We start from the raw sequence: 15,899 nt of genomic DNA on the forward strand, positions 1-15,899 counted from the left end.
TGCCACCAGGGGTAGGTCATTTTTCTCCTTCAGAAAAATATATTTTAAAGTCCACATTGCCACCTAGTTATTATGTTGGGAAGCTTTAGGATACTGGAGATTTATTAATTTCCAATAGAGTTATGGTTTTATTATCTATGTGTTATTATTATGAATTGTGAGATGGTGGCTATAGAAGGAAAGGCGCAAGTAGTGACATGGCCCCAAATATTTTTGCTTTCTTCCTAACTCTTTTCTATAAGGGATCTCTTTGTATATGAAACTTTAATTCCTGATCTTTCTATTTAAAACTGCATAGTTAATGGATATAACTGCCATGTTCCAAAATCTCTTGATAAAGAAAAACTGCATCTGTGCAGGAGAGAATTCTCACAGTTGGATTTAGGAGAAGTGGCAATAACTGTAACATCTATTCATTCATTCACTGAGGACATACTGAGAAAGGACGTCCTGTGTTCTAAAGCAATGTTTCCATCACTGAGGATAGGAGACCCTGAGATGCAGGGATAAGCACGTCAGAGGGAGGACCCAGCCATCCTGAGAAGCGCTGTGATGGTGTCCTTGGGGCCTGCCCAATGAGGTTCAGACTGGAGCTCTGTATGGGAGACTCTGGAAGGCAGTTGTGAGGCATTGAGCTGAGGAAGGCAGGGATGCTGTAAGGTGAGGCTGGAGGGGAGCTGGAGACTCCCTCCCAGTGCAGCTAGCTTTGTCTCTGCCTCCTCCCTCTCAGATGCCTTTGTCCTGCAAATAGAGGGAAGCCATGTGAGGGTGTTAGGAACAGGATGGGGAAGTGGGGCAATGCCTCAAAGGCCTGCAGTGGAGGTTTGGAGGCCCTTAGGGGTGACCACTCCTTGTTCAGCCAGTTAGCACAGCCTAGACCCCTGTGGAAACTCAAAGCTCATGCTAATTGAAAGGCAGTGGGGAGCCTCTGCTGATCTGGAAGGACAGGAGAACAGCTAATGTGCATATGATACAGGCTACTGAACCTGCAGGAGAGCCTTCCTGGGCCCCCTGAAAGCCCCAGGAATCACATCTCATTTCCTGAAAAGTCATTTTTATGTCTCTGGTTGACCTAACAAAACCTATAGCAGCCATGTTTGTGCTCATGGGAGTGTGTGTGCCCATGTTCATATGTGCATGTCTGTGCATGTGTGTGTGTGATTGTCTTCTGTGAGACTTTTACGCAAACCAAGGATATTCACAGTAATAGGTTATTGCAAACACTAACACAATTATAGGTTTTATGACCCTTGTGAAAACACTGGCCACTAAATAATGTTTTTATTGCTAACTGCTGTCTTCCTACAGTGCATGTGCACTTGGACAGTGCCAGCTTGCACTCCTGGCTGATGCAAAGGCTTTAGCAGATACAGGGCAAGTGAGGCCAGGGACGGACCAGGGTCCCTGCAGGACAGGATGCTGGGGCCTAAGAGGTATGGGCGACTGAAAGTTTGAAGGGAGGATGTATGGATAGAGGGTAGACAAATGCCAAAGGTGAACTAGCTTTGTCTGCTGAGGCCTGATGCTCTGCTTCTGTCTGTGAGTCTTCGTGCTCCTCTGCCTCCCTGGATGGCTTAGAGTATGTTTTCCCAGTGTGATCGAATTCCACCGACATGGGGAGGTTTTCTCAGTGAGGTGTCCAGCCTCCTCTGGTGCTGCTATTTCTCCATCTGTGGACATGAGCTTTTAATCATGTAAGTAATGAAATCGGAACCCATTCCTCAGTAGTAATTTGCTAAGTGTCTACACCAATGGTGTTTAGATGGCATAAATGTCACATTGACACTCTCAAAAGTATATACAGCTCTGGCTGGCATGGCTCAGTGGACTGAGCTCCAGCCTGTGAACTAAAAGGTTACTGGTTTGATTCCAGTCAGGGCACATGCCTGGGCTGTGGGCCAGGTCCCCCAATGGGGGTCCCCATTTGGGACGTTCAAGAAGCAACCAAATGATGTTTCTCTCTCACACTGATGCGTCTCTCCTTCTCTTTCTCCCTCCCACCCCCCTCTGAAAATAAATAAATAAAATCTTTTTTAAGAAAGTAAACACAAGGAGACTTCCAGCCAAGATAGAGGCCTAGACTGATACGCTCTGTCTTCCTCCACAACTAAGAAAAGATATAACTACCACAAAACCAGAAATAACCAGAAGTTTCAGAAAATAAATGGAAGTCCAGCGTATAAAGTTATAAAGACATGGTGCTCATCCAGACAGGTAGGAGGGGTGAAGCCAGGGAGGAGAGTTCAAGCTGTGCTGTCCACAGCAGCAGCAGAGATGGAGGCAGGACAGTGGTAAGCACAGACACCTGTATTTAGGGGGAGGCGAGAAGCACCTGGGAGTACCCCCAGCTGTAGACCAGACCCGTCAGCTTGCAATTCCAAAGTTGGGGAAGGCAGACCTCCATTGCCTTGGACTGTGAGGCCTGGAGGGGGTGGGAACGGAGGAAGAGGCTCCAGTCTCTCAGCAGAGAGTGAATGGCAGGAATCCATCTTGGATCCCCACCCCAGCAGAAAATGCCACAGCATGGTGAGATGGGTCACCTGGTTGTGATGAATGCATGGGGCTCCACCCCCCATAGTGTAGGAGGTGTGACAGCCCTGCCCAGGAAGCAAAGGTAAACACAAAATGATCAGGATGGCACAGGTCATGGTAGAGATCGCAGTGATGCAGCTGACCAGACAGCAAATATCTAATCTAATGGCTCAGCAGATAGGGAATCTTTCTGAGGCACAGTTCAGAGCTTTGGTTATAAAAATGCTTACAGACCTAATAGCAGATCTTAAACAGGACAGGAAAGAAATGAAGGCTAGTCCTGCTGAAATGAATGAAAACACATACAAAACTAGTTGTGAGGGAAAGAAAACCAGGAATCAAATCAACAAATAGGAAGATAGGGAAGGAACAAACAGTCAACCAGTGCAGAAAAAGGAAATGAGAAGTGAGGAAAATGAGGAAAGGTTCAGAAACTTATCGGAAAGCTATAAATGGGCCAACATCCGAATCACAGGACTGCCAGAAGGTGAAGAAGAAGAACTAGAAATTGAAAAATTAGGTGAAAAAATAATGAAGCAGAACTTTCTTAACTTGGGGAAGGAAATAGACTTACAGGTCCAGGAAGTACAGAGAGTTCCAAAAAAACTGGACCCAGGGAGAACCAAACCAAGACACGTTATCATCAAAATGTCAAAAATTAAGGATAAAGAGAGAATCTTAAAAGCAGCAAGAGAGAAAAAAAGAATTACATACAAAGGGGTCCCAATAAGACTATCAGCTGATTTCTCAAAAGAAACTCTGCAGGCAAGAAGGGATTGGCAAGAAATATTCAAAGGAATGAAAAGCAAAAACTACAACCATGATTACTCTATCCAGCGAAGCTGTCATTCAGAATAGAAGGTCAGAGAAGATGCTTCCAGGACAAAGTAAAACTGAAGGAATTCATCAGATCAAAACCACTGTTATATGAAATGTTAAAGGGACTTATTTAGGAGAAAGAGGATCGAAACTATGAACATTAAAATGAAAACTGTATCACAACAACCGACAACAGAAGCTAGGGAATTGAAACAAAGGCAGACTAAGTAGGCAACGAGAGTCAGAAAAGAATTATAGATATGGGGAACATATTGGGGGGAGGTCAATGGAGAGTGGGAAGGGGAGAAAAGGAGGGAGATGGTACAGGAATTAAGAAGCATAGTAGGAGGAAGTGGAGTAGATAGAAAGATGTTGAGAGGAACTATATGCACAACCAATGGGCATGGACTAAGGGAGGGGGACAACTGGATGGAGGGGGGTCACTGGTGGAGAGGAACAAAGGAAAAAAATTGGGACAACTGTAATAGCATAAACAATAAAGCATATTAAAAAAAAAGTAAACACAACCTTTAATTGACTGCACTGTTGGGAAAAAACAAAAGCATGAACTACTGATTTCCTTAGAAGGGTGAGCAATCCAAACCTTGTGGGACCAGACACTTTAGTGCCACCAAAAAACTGCCAAACCAAGATAAAATGAAATCTAATTTCTGATACAAAGGCCAGAATTTAGTTTACTGTTAACCCATAATAATCTTACCTGACCTATGTGAACGGTGTCCCCTGTGGTTGTACAATTCAGCAGACAGGGAAGCCATTCATATTAGACCTTGCAGGTGAGGTGTGCAGTTAAGACATACAGGTGAGGTCTTCAGGTAAGTTGTATACATGAAGCCTTGCAGGTGAGATGTGTAGGTGAGGTGTGCAAGGAAGCAGTGTCACGGCTGCTCTTCTGATTTTATGGGTGTCTCAAAGATTTATTTTTCTCCCCTTTTTGGTTCAGGTGGGCACGTTGTGGAGCCTGCAGAAGACTACCTTTTTAAGAACTTGGCCAAGATTTGTTGCCTCTGAAACCATGTATTGACAGATCTTTTAAATGAAACATTATAAAGAAATGGCACAAATTAAATGAGATTCCATTTTTCCCCTTTCAGAACCTCAAGAATCTGTCTACAACAATACAAAAAACAATTTACAAAAATTCACAAATCTGAGAATTAAAATAGTTATTTTCCTCACCTAATAGACAGAAACTTTGCTATTGAATGTCTAATTTATGTTTACTATTTGGACTCAATTCCTATAAAGTTATCCTTTGGAACTACTTCCAGATGACCAACAATTAAGGCAGTACCAATTTCTATAGAACATGTTGCCAAATTTGGGGAATCATTTCCACTCTGATATATGAGAAATAATACATTGGTCTGATTTTTAAATTTCTTTGAATAAAGTGGAGCACATCTTACCTTTTGCCTACTTTTCTGATTTTTTAAAAATCTTTTTCTCTGCAGTCTTAAAAACTGTTATTATTCACATTATCTCCTTTGCCTATAATTCTGAAATTTTTGTAGTACTTTATTTTTGACATAAAGATTAAAACATTATAATAGAATTTATCAATATTTTATTGCTTTTGGATTTTGAGCCATAATTAGAAATGTTATCTCCATTACCCTTTTAGAATAGACACAATCCATGCTTTTAATTGTTGTCTAATATTTCTGGCTATATTTTTAAAACTAAGACTTTGAAAACATTTGATGTGAGATATAGATCAAATTTTATCTTTATACAAATTGTAAACCCAACACTATTTATGAAGAAATCCATTCTTTAAGACAGTGATTTGAGAGGTCAACTTTAGCAATTACCAAATTTTTTGTTTGTATTTTATTCTGTTCCTGGACTTCTTATTCTGATTTGATGGCATCATAATGTGCACTATAGGCTCTAACATTATAAAATACAAAGATGTAATTAGCCCACATAGCTTCTTCTTTCCTAACAAGAGTGTGTAGCTGCAATTATTATTTAATAATTTATAAAGTCAAGGAGTGTTTAACTTTTGTAACTATTACTAACTTTAAAGAGTTGGCAAAACTATGGGGTCTTTGGTTAATGTTGAGGAGAAAATTGTGCAATCATGCCGTGCTTACACTTTGGGATTAGACCTGTCCGCTGCTACACATTAGCTCATCCAATGTTGTGAAATGTTCTAATTCTTGCTTATTAAGCAGGTTTTTAACCTTTTTCTCATGACTAAATTATAATTTTTTTCTCCCTATGAAAGGCAAACACTATTAACTCTCACCCATTGCTGACACTGCAAACTATTTCAGATTTAGGGAACAGTTGTAAAAACAAAGAAAATGTATTAGAAAGGTACAGCTGTTGAAATATTACTTTGACTCCAATTTATCTTCCTCTATTAATTAAACAAGATGCTTTCACTGGACAGAAGTGATATTGGTTGAAGAAGAAAGTGCTGTCCCAATGTGTACCCAAGTATGGGCTCCAGTGTGTGGTTTCATGGGGAGAACTCTGCTCACCCCAGAGCAAAGCTGGGCTCCTCCCAAATATGACACAGGAGTTATCTTTTCTCAGTTGGAGGGGCAAGCTCCAGGGAAGTGAGAGCCATGGTCAGGGTGGGGATGGGGATCTAGCACTCCAAGTGAGATTTTGGCATACTGTGGTTTCTAGGGAAATAAATCTCTCTGTCCAACCCAAGAAGAACATAAACCATCCAACCCAAGAAGAACATAAACCATGCCTCCAAATGACCTGAAACAAGTCAAATTTTATTGAAAAGAAAATGAATTTAAAACCACATGTTTATAAAAAATATTAATGGAAGTCAAACTGAAAGGAAGATTTTCTCACACTAATGAGTTTCTCTTCCTTTTATGAATGCAAAAAACTTAAAACTATTAAGGTATGTTTTTAGTCTATATCTTTAGATACTTACTCTAATTTTCTCTTCTTGGGGTTTTCTAAACACAGTTGGGAGCAATAACCAACTTTTAAAGGAAATAAAATTTAATAATTTAATAAAAAGAAAGTAAAAACAATATTTATTAACTTGTTCTCAAAGAAAACGTAGTGAATCCATCTAAAACATATGTAAGTATGTGGTGCCAGTAAAGATCCCATAAACTCAAAAGATAATAGTTTTGCTTGCTTTATCCTGGGCAGAGGGTTTTTCTTTTTTTTTAACTTACTATGTTGTCCTCACTGGTGTGGCTCGGTGAGTTGGGCACTGTCCTGCAGACCAAAAAGTTGCCTGTTCGATTCCCGGTCAGAGTACATGCTTAGGTTGCAGGTCAGGTCCCCGGTTGGGAGCGTGTGAGAAGCAACCGATCTATGTTTCTCTCACACATCAGTGTTTCTCCCCCATTGTTTTCACCCCCTCTCTTAAAAATAAATAAGCAAAATATTTTTAAAAATTTAAAAAAATCTTGATAAGTTAAAAATTATCAACTAAACAAAGCTTTCCTCGTCCTCCAGAGATGTCTCAGCTGGCCCTACTCCAGCCCTACAGCAGCCTACCCCTCACCCGGTTCTGAATGAGTTTCTCCTCCTTGCCCCACTATGACCATCTCAGCATCTTTTCCAGATGTGCTGCTCCTTCAAGGTTAAGCCTGATTTAGCACGTGGCATATATAATGCTGACTATTAGCCACAATAGGAAAGTTCTTCAAATAATAATTATTCACCTTCATTCACTGATCTCTCTCTGTCTCTCTCTGTCTCTCTCTCTCTCTCTCTCTCTGATTATAGATACAAATATAATGAAAAAGTTACTACTGGTTTTGATTTTTACATCTCTATAAACAAAGTGAAACACACTCTTTCTGGGGTTTGGACAGTGTGGTTTAGTCAGTGAGAAACTCTGTTTTTACTGACTGAAAATATGAGGTATGTATTAAAGTTGATACTAAAGGCTAACACAAAAGCATACAAAGAGGTATTTTATGAATATTTGATCAAATTGAAGTGAGATGTTTAGTAATAGCAGGCTTAAAGCTGCTTAGCTCATATGTTCAAACGTTTTCTATTCTCACGGTAATTTTTGATAGAAACTTACTTAAATAAAAAAAGACACTGATTAGTATTTTGCAAAGCTGTATTTTCCTTGAGTTGCTGGCTCAAAAGTTGTAATAAAAATGTGCCCAGTTGTCCATCTATTTAAATAACAAAATTCAAGGGGAGAGAGATGCAGGCGGGTGGTCCACATGGTAAAGTGAATGGGGCTGAGCCCACCTACCTGGAGTCCAAGGGCTGACCCAAACACAGGGTGGCTTCGAGGTTCAGCGTGGAATGCTAAAGCCTTGAGTTTTCTTCACCCAGAGTGGTGGAGTTGGCTACACTTATCAACCACTTCTGGTCACCAGCCAATTAGGAGAAGTTTATGCATGCCTAAATCATTAAAAAATGCTCAGAGGGTCTGACTGTTAGCATGGCCAAATAATCTGTTTTTAATGTAAATATTTTGGCTCCATTAAAACTTATCAAAGATTCTGCTATTCCTTCTCTTTAAATACTTGGTTTGATACTTTGAAATATGCCTGTTAGACAAGCTCAGTCTAACAATGTCTGGTTAGGTGGTCTCTTTCAGGAATTCATTGTGCGTTGCTGTTGTGTTTGGTGGGTGCTGTGTAGCAAGAGGTTTAGTTCTACGCAGAGATCAGAGGCCACTTTGTGCAGTGTGATCAGACCCATTCTCATCTGAAGACAAGAAGGAAGATGAGAATGGAGGAGAGAGAGTTATTTATTCTTAGAAAAAATATTGACACTTCTGGCCTCCCTGGTTTAAGATGTGTGTGAGGTGTCAGAGGGAGCGGCTAAGCATTCTTCTAAGAATGCAAACCTTGCCCAAAATTCGGGCTCATGGTCAAGAATTATGTGGGGACAAGGGGGGAACGTTTGCCAAGGCCATATTAGGAGGCACCGATGGGGCACTGAAAGAAAATTCTTCGAGGGAGAAACAGGAGAACGAAGCAAGTCTGCAGCTGAGCCTGTGTCCTGTGTGAGGGGAACATGAAGTTTGGTTCTAGTGGCAGCTGGCCATCCTCTCTACACTGACAGAAGGAGAGACCCCCAAATAGAAGAGTCCTGTTGTTTAATGACACAGAGCTAATGGCACCCTCTTACACTGGACTGCAGGACCAATTGCCCTTTATGAGAACTTGTCATAAAGTTGCATTTTCCTCCTTGAGAAACTGTCTTTGTTAAATGAGGAATATTTTATAAATGGTTTAGATATATGAATCCTTGTAAATTATGGTTAATTTTAATTTTATAATTTAATAACTTTGTTTTAAGTATACTTGAATTTAGAAACTCCAAATGATTCTGATTGCAGCAGGAACAAAGTCTTGTTCTAAATGAACTGTGTTAATTAAAATAAAATGAGTCTATGTAATGTCAACAGCAGGGAAGGGACATGGCCCCCAGGTCGAAGGCGCCCACAGCTGCCTGGCATCTGGAGAAACACAGCATGGGGTGCAGCAGAGGCTAGGGTGCAGGTGACCAGGAGCCCAGTACTCACAAGCGTCCCCTCCTGGCTGTTGTCTGTGGGTGGGTTAGCCAGGGAGTCCATGCCGAGGTGCTACAGGGGAGAACATCTTCTTAGTCTTGGGAGTGCTGATGTCCTGACCCAGGAAAGCAAAGCTCCTGGCTGGTGTGGCCCTGGGTACTATTCTTTGAATTGTGTTTATAAAATGGGTTCATTGCTGTCACTGCTTCCCAAGCACAAATGCTTTTACAAAGCAGACTGGAGCAGAAGTATAAGAATTCTCAAAACCATGCTGTGCCCAAGTCATGGGAAAAAGCTGATCAGAAACCAACCATCCCTTCAAGTGAAGCTCATCCCTTCTAGGCTGGGACACGTTCCCCTTCTGCCCAGGAGGTCTATCATCTCTTATTACGCCATCTACAGACTTCTTTATTAAAAGAGGTCCATTTTCTCCCACATCCCCTGACCAGTGGGTTTTTATTTTGCTTTTTAAAAAAATTTTCATTGAACTTATTGGAGTGACATTGGTTAACAAAATTATATAGGTTTCAGGTGTATAATTCTATAATACATCGTGTGTATATTCTATCAGCCCAAGTCAAGACTCCAGGAGGGAATTTTAAAGGTTGCATATGTTTTATTTCAGATTGTGAACTCCTAATGGCTTGGGTGGCCTGGTCTGATAATTGCCCAGACTTGACCTGAACATTTCATGAGACTGGTCATGCAATTTTCATTTACTTCTTTTCCCCAAAAACCTGCCTCTGCCAATGAAGCATTCCAAACACACACCAAGACAATGTTGAGTTGTTGAAAATGGCCAGTGTATGTAACCGGAACTCTGCTGTTAAGAAAATGAGATTAACAACAACACAAGATTTAACTACTTTAAAACAATCAAAACGTGTAACCATTGTTTACAGCAGCACGCGTGACATGAGCTGAAATGGAGAAATCCATTTGATAAACTGATACTGAATTCCAGAGGCAAAGGAAGGAGAGGGAGAAAACCAGAGGTGTTTATATGGCCCAATGCTTTCTCTTTCTCCACCGAGAGATGCCCTGGGTCCTGCGTGGGGGTGGGCTGTGGACATGTTTCCTGATAAAGGTGTCCGTTGTAGTTAAAGCAAGGACATAAGCATTTCCATCCTCCTCAAATAGCCAAATATTTGCTCCTTAATTTACAAATTTTAAAATAGAAAAGCCATTTAAAGTGAATGAAATCTGACCTGACTTATTTCCATCCATTGTTGCTCTGGGATTTAGTTATATTGGTATTATTTATAGATTCTGAATACATATCTTCAAAGACACTGGTTTTAATCATTTTTATGGAAGCCCGTATGTCACACATAATACTATTTTCATAAGAAAAAAATCCCCAAGCAAATGCAGTTAAAACCAGGTTGGTTATGGAATACAAAGCAGAAAATGAAAATGCTATCATCTTTATTATTATTTTTTTAACTTCTCCAGTTCTTTAGGCTTCTTCTAAGTTAGAGATGATACCATGGACTTAAGCACAATAGTTTTTACTTGGGCAAGTGTGAATTTTCCAATGATGGCAATAATTAGAAAAACTCCATTGCCTCCTTATTTTCTTTTCATGAAACCAATGAAAATGTAAATGGACTGTGTGCTTTTGTGTGAAGGTTCTCACCCAGCAGTACCGCCCATCTCTCCCTGGAATCCAATTACATCCCCAGCCCAGCACAGAGCCCAGGGCTGTGTGGGAACCTGCAAGATGAGAGGCCACCAGTTAAATTCTTTTCTCAGATTCCAGGATGCGACCCCGGGAAAGCTTTCCTTTAACATCTTGCAAAAAGAATTATTAACCTTAAAATCGAAAAGGGACGGATCTTATGCCCTTTGAGAAGCTGACTCGGGATGAGCAAAGCTGAAAAACTCTCAGAGTAATTCGCATTCCCCAGGCTGTTCCTTCATAAGTTGGCTGTTGTTAAGCGTGCTGGACGTACTGGATTTGATCTTGGTACACGGCATGCAGGAGATGAATGCTGTCCTTAATTTGGGTTAATTAGGTTCCTGTTTTTCCTGGGGATGGTTCTTTACATTTGACTCCCACAAGGATCCAGTGTGGCTTTCAAAGCCACCGGGAGATTCAGGGGCTCTGTGTGTGCAGTGGGGCTGGGGCGACAGTCTGCTGCTGCTGCCCCTGGGACACCCCAAATGTCCCCTCCAGTAGGGAGTGTTTACATGATCCTTATCACTTGTAACTATTATGGCACAACTATCAATTAGCTCTCTACTTGCAAAATAACACCTGGGAAAGCGTTCTTCACAAACTTGTTTAACCTTTTTTCTCTCCTTCCCTTCAGTGACAGGTTAAGATTTACGATTTTTAAAAGACTCGGCAGCACCTGGATTGATGTTATCACATTGATGAGAAATGCCTTAGAGCAGGGTTAGGGCAAGAATTGCAGTTCATTAAGAAGGAACTTTACCCTAAAAGCAAATGTAGTGTTTCCACTAATAACATTCTAGAGAACAATTAATTCTGACAAGGCAGACCTTGGGTGGGGCCACTTAGATTATTGGTAAGAAGCCCATCTGGCTTTGGGCTCTGGGAACTTATCTTCGGGGCAGCCCCCCCTTCTCCTGCCCCATAAATGTTGGGGGTGGATAAAGATGAGAACTAAGTTCCCAACAGTTTTAATATTTCCGTAAAGAGAGAGGAAAAGAAGCCAGTAAGGCACGCCCAGATTTAAATCACTCAGTTAATTGGTGGATGCGTTTGGTTTTCTTTCGTTTTTTGTTTTCCCCCATCCTTTAAAATCTGGGTCCAATTTAGTGTTCCTAAAAAACACATTGGGATAACAGATGAGATTAAACCAGCTGTCTCAGCTGGGCTCGCAACCTCGGTTGTGACCTACGCGTTTCTAATATTCCCTTCCTGCCCCCTCCGCCCCCGCTGCCTCTTCATTAGCCCAGTTATTAGAGTCTGGACACTTCACACTGCGCAGTAGTCGGGTGATGAAACGAGGGTTTATTGCAAAGATGTAATCTACTGTCCCTGTTTGTAAGGAGCCGTAACAAGCATGCTTTGTGTGCACAGATCGTAGAGAGTCATGTATCTTCTTTCATTCTTAGCTGTCAGCTACATCGCCCAAACTCCAGATAGCCATCAGATTGTGTTTAATGGGCTGCTGTTTTTCCCCCCATCATTTAGATATAGCTAGGACTCTAAGAGGCTACACCTAAGTCAAGACTCGCTAAACGTGTAAGTATGAAGTTAATCTGGTGAAGGGAGCACAATGAGCATAGCACACAAATTGTAGGCACGTGACTTTCAGAATGGGCTGAATGGCGCCCTTCCTATCTCTGGGCAGTGGGTGGGGCTGCACAGTAAAACAGCTGATGGCCAAGGGTTTCAAACTAGGACCTTATTCCCACTCAGATGAAGCAGCATCTTTTTATAGGCTCTTTAAAAGAATTTTTCATAATTATAACAAGTACACATTAATGAAACAGGAGGAAGTGAAATTTTAGCTCAATAAACAAATTCATTTTGTTTTCTGCCATTTGTCCCCCACGTGAAAAGTCCTACTTGTGGAGATCTCAAGGTGTGGGGGTGTCTTCATCAAGACCCTGGATGAGGGTTCCTCATCACTTTTGGGGTATCAGCTAATTTTAAGATTGAAGTCACTTGGGTCTAGAGTCCAAGAAGGAGTCCAGGAGGGGACTGTGGGGGAGACTGTGAGCTATGGTGACCCAGGACTTGAGGAAGGAGCCAACTCTGTGGACGTCCCTGCAGGAGGCGCCCCTATCTCCTTGCTTTACTCACCCCCAACAGAAGAAAACTTAATACCCCCTCTAGGCTGTGGAGGCATTAAACGAGAAATTCTTTAGAGAAGCATCTAGTACAGTGGGTCAGTGTTACTAAATTCTCACAAGTATTCGTTTCTAATTTGCACTGGGAATTTTATGAAATGTCTCCCAAGGCTCTGTAATAAGTGAGCCTCAGCAAAGCAAATTCAGATTCAACTTTTACTTAAAGACAAGAGTGTCACGCAGACTGCAATTTTTCAGACCCTTTGGAACACTCTTCAGTGAAACGTAGAAGATAACAATTAGATAATGTTATTTGCATTAGAGGACTTGCTTAAAGATCATTGCTTTTCAGTGAACATCATACTCGTGGGTGGTGATTACAGGAAAATCCTTCTCCCTCTTTTCTCTCCTCCCTCCCAGACACCACCCTTCTCTGCCAGCCTTTCAGGAAGAAGATATTGCACCATTAATTGGGTGGATTACAGGGAATGTCATTGGATTTCGCCCTCCTGCTTCATGGGGTCAGGCCTTATTTCTGTCTCTTCTTCACCAAGCTGTACCTAAGCACTCCCATCATTGATTTAGACTTGTGCAGTGGGTCTGTCCACTTGAAGAGTGGATGATGCAGTGATTTAGGCTTTGACCCTAATGGGGAAAACCATCCTCACAGACTTGTAGCAGAGCCACTTCTGTCAGGGCACTTCATCAGAGCTGTGTACTGAGCTGCCATGCACTAGCGCTCCCATGATGTCACATACTCCCAGCTTGCCCACAATCGCAGCTTTTGGGGACAGCGGAATCGACTGTGTGTCCCAGCTCCTCAGTGGGCATGAGATCTCTGCACTCCTCTTGGCTGGCGAACTGCTTCTTCTTGAAATGTCTGCCCATTAATCATATGTCCCCAGCCAGGTCCTACCTCTAGTCCCTCTGACCTACCTGAGGGATGGGTTGAAGTGAAGCAGACCATTGTCTACACTCAAAGGGTGTCAGAGTGGGGAACTGATGAGCCAGCCTGAGGGTTCCCACACCAGGGCTGAGGACCTCAACGTAGCTCTAGGAGCCACCTAGGTGGACGCCCTGGTCTTGGCTGCCATGACCCAAAGGTCCTCTGCCTCTGTGTGCCTGCCCGGCACACAGAACTGGGGTGAAAAACACTGTGCCCCCCTTCCCAAGAGCTCTGTGACTTTCCCACTCTTTTTGGGCAAATTGAATGAACAACAATGGCAATAACAACAAACCAAATTTAGTTCCTAAACACTTTCCTCATTTCATGTCTACACAGTCTCAACAGGCCAGGATAAAAATAAAACAAAAAATTAAAAAATAGATCACTGAGCTATAACAATGCCAAAGAGGAAGTTTATCTCTTGTTGAACTGACTTTGACTTTGAGTGTGCCCCAGATGGTGGAAAAATAAGCATCTCCATTACTTTTTTTTTTTTTTTTGACAATTATTTAAGACCTTTATTTACAGGTGCTTGCAGTTTGTTGACTTTTTTGAAAAAATCAAGTTGTAAATTTTTATTACAAATTAAAAATGAGGTTCTTAAAAATCTCAACTTGACCAGATATGAAACAACTTAAAAACCTTTAAAGGTGTATTGAGAAAAACCAGGCTTATTTTTTAAAAAAAACACATTCATCATTACCAAAAAGAGATGTCTTTAGATAAAAATAATAAAAACCCCATGCTGCATAGATAATGCAGATAGTTCTAGTCATCTGGTCAACGGGCAAAAAGCAAGCACTTAAGGTCTTCAGCTCCAATCTTTTGTTCATTTCTTATTGCTGGAATTTCAGATTCATTTCTTCTTGTTAGATGACTAAACCGGATGATGGTAGAGATGGTAAACCGGCATTTACTCAGCCCCGCCCTGCTCAGCCTCGGGAGCAGACAAATTCTCAGCTGGTGGATCGGCTGCTTTTGTCTCTTTGCCATCTTGTGGTTTAGGGTTCTCTGGGTGTCTGCGTCGGTAATTGAAGTTTCAGCGGTACCGATGTTGAGGTGGCTGCTGACCTTGGGTCTCATCTCCTTGATTTTCTTAATCTTCTTCATTGTCGTCCTCTCTATGCTGTCTTTGGCGAGAAGGGCCCCTGTGAAATCATGGTCTGAAGCCCCAATACATATTCTGTCTCACTGGTCTACCTTGTTCTCCCGCACTCTGGTTGTCAGCACCCTCCATCACTTCTCCCTGCACAGGAGGGTTGGAATATTGTGGTCGACACCCATAGGGTCTCTGCATGTAGTAAGGTGGGAACTGTCACCTGCGATAGGGCCGGCGCTCTTGGGCCTGGCCTTCGGGAGCGCTCTCCGATCCCTCATTCTTTTCCCCACTCTCACTATTCTGGTAATTCTGCTGGTAATTGCGTGGAGGACCCCTGCGACGTGGATAGTGTCTATAATGGTTACAGTCTGCTGCCTATTTACTGCCTTGCACTGGAACTCCACCAGGGCCTGTAACATTTGCTGCCTCCGCACCCTTTTCTCCTTCAACAACATCAAACTCCACAGTCTCTCCATCTCCTACACTGCGAAGGTACTTCCTGGGGTTACTCTTCTTTATGGCAGTCTGGTGTCATTCCTGTTGATGAAACCATATCCGTTTCTTACATTGAACCATTTTACTGTTCCCAAAACCTTAGTTGCGATGACCTTCTTGTCCCCGCTGGCAGGCGCCACTGATGTGAGGCCTCCCGGGCCACCGGTCCCGGTGCCGCTGCCAGTGGTGCCCGGCTTGGGGTAGGCAGCGCTGAGGGTGGGGGCGGCCGGGGGGGTGGGGCGGCAGGCGGCTGCTGGGTCTCGGCCTCGCTGCTCATGGTTGCGGTGATGGTGACTGGGGCCGGCTGCTGCAGCTGCGTCTGCTCCCAGGGTGTGATGGTAACTAGGCCGGCAGCGGTGGTGGGGCTGCTCAGGGCTCTCTGGGGTCCGCTCTCCGCTCCCGCTACCGATCAAACTCTCCATCACTTTTAACGTCCCAGTTTCAACATCTCTAAAACAGGAGCCGTATTGCCCATTCACCTTCACATGACGATGAGAGGCCTGTCGACGTAGCAGTGGAATCTGAAAATTAACATTAAGAAAGCATAATATTGTAAAAGCCACTATTATTCTTTCACCATTTTTGTTAGTTTTTTTTCCTGTGGCCTTCTCAAAGAGTGAAAACAAGTCACTTTGTTCCTTGGAAAACAAGCCAAATTGCTTGATAAGTGAGTGTGAAGGGCAATTATTTTCAAAGGGGCCAAAGGGCAGAACTGAAGCACACAAGCTAATGTTCTTCCC

At 42.5% G+C, this 15,899-nt stretch overlaps 1 pseudogene; it reads right to left on the reverse strand.

Moving 5' to 3' along the window:
- Positions 1 to 14,276: 14,276 nt before the first annotated feature.
- LOC150008345 (Y-box-binding protein 1 pseudogene) lies at positions 14,277 to 15,471 on the reverse strand (annotated as a pseudogene).
- Between the last annotated feature and the right edge of the window lie 428 nt (positions 15,472 to 15,899).

The sequence above is a fragment of the Furipterus horrens genome, unplaced genomic scaffold, assembly GCF_987537825.1.
Source record: "Furipterus horrens unplaced genomic scaffold, mFurHor1.1.pri manual_scaffold_5, whole genome shotgun sequence".
Lineage (NCBI taxonomy): Eukaryota > Metazoa > Chordata > Mammalia > Chiroptera > Furipteridae > Furipterus > Furipterus horrens.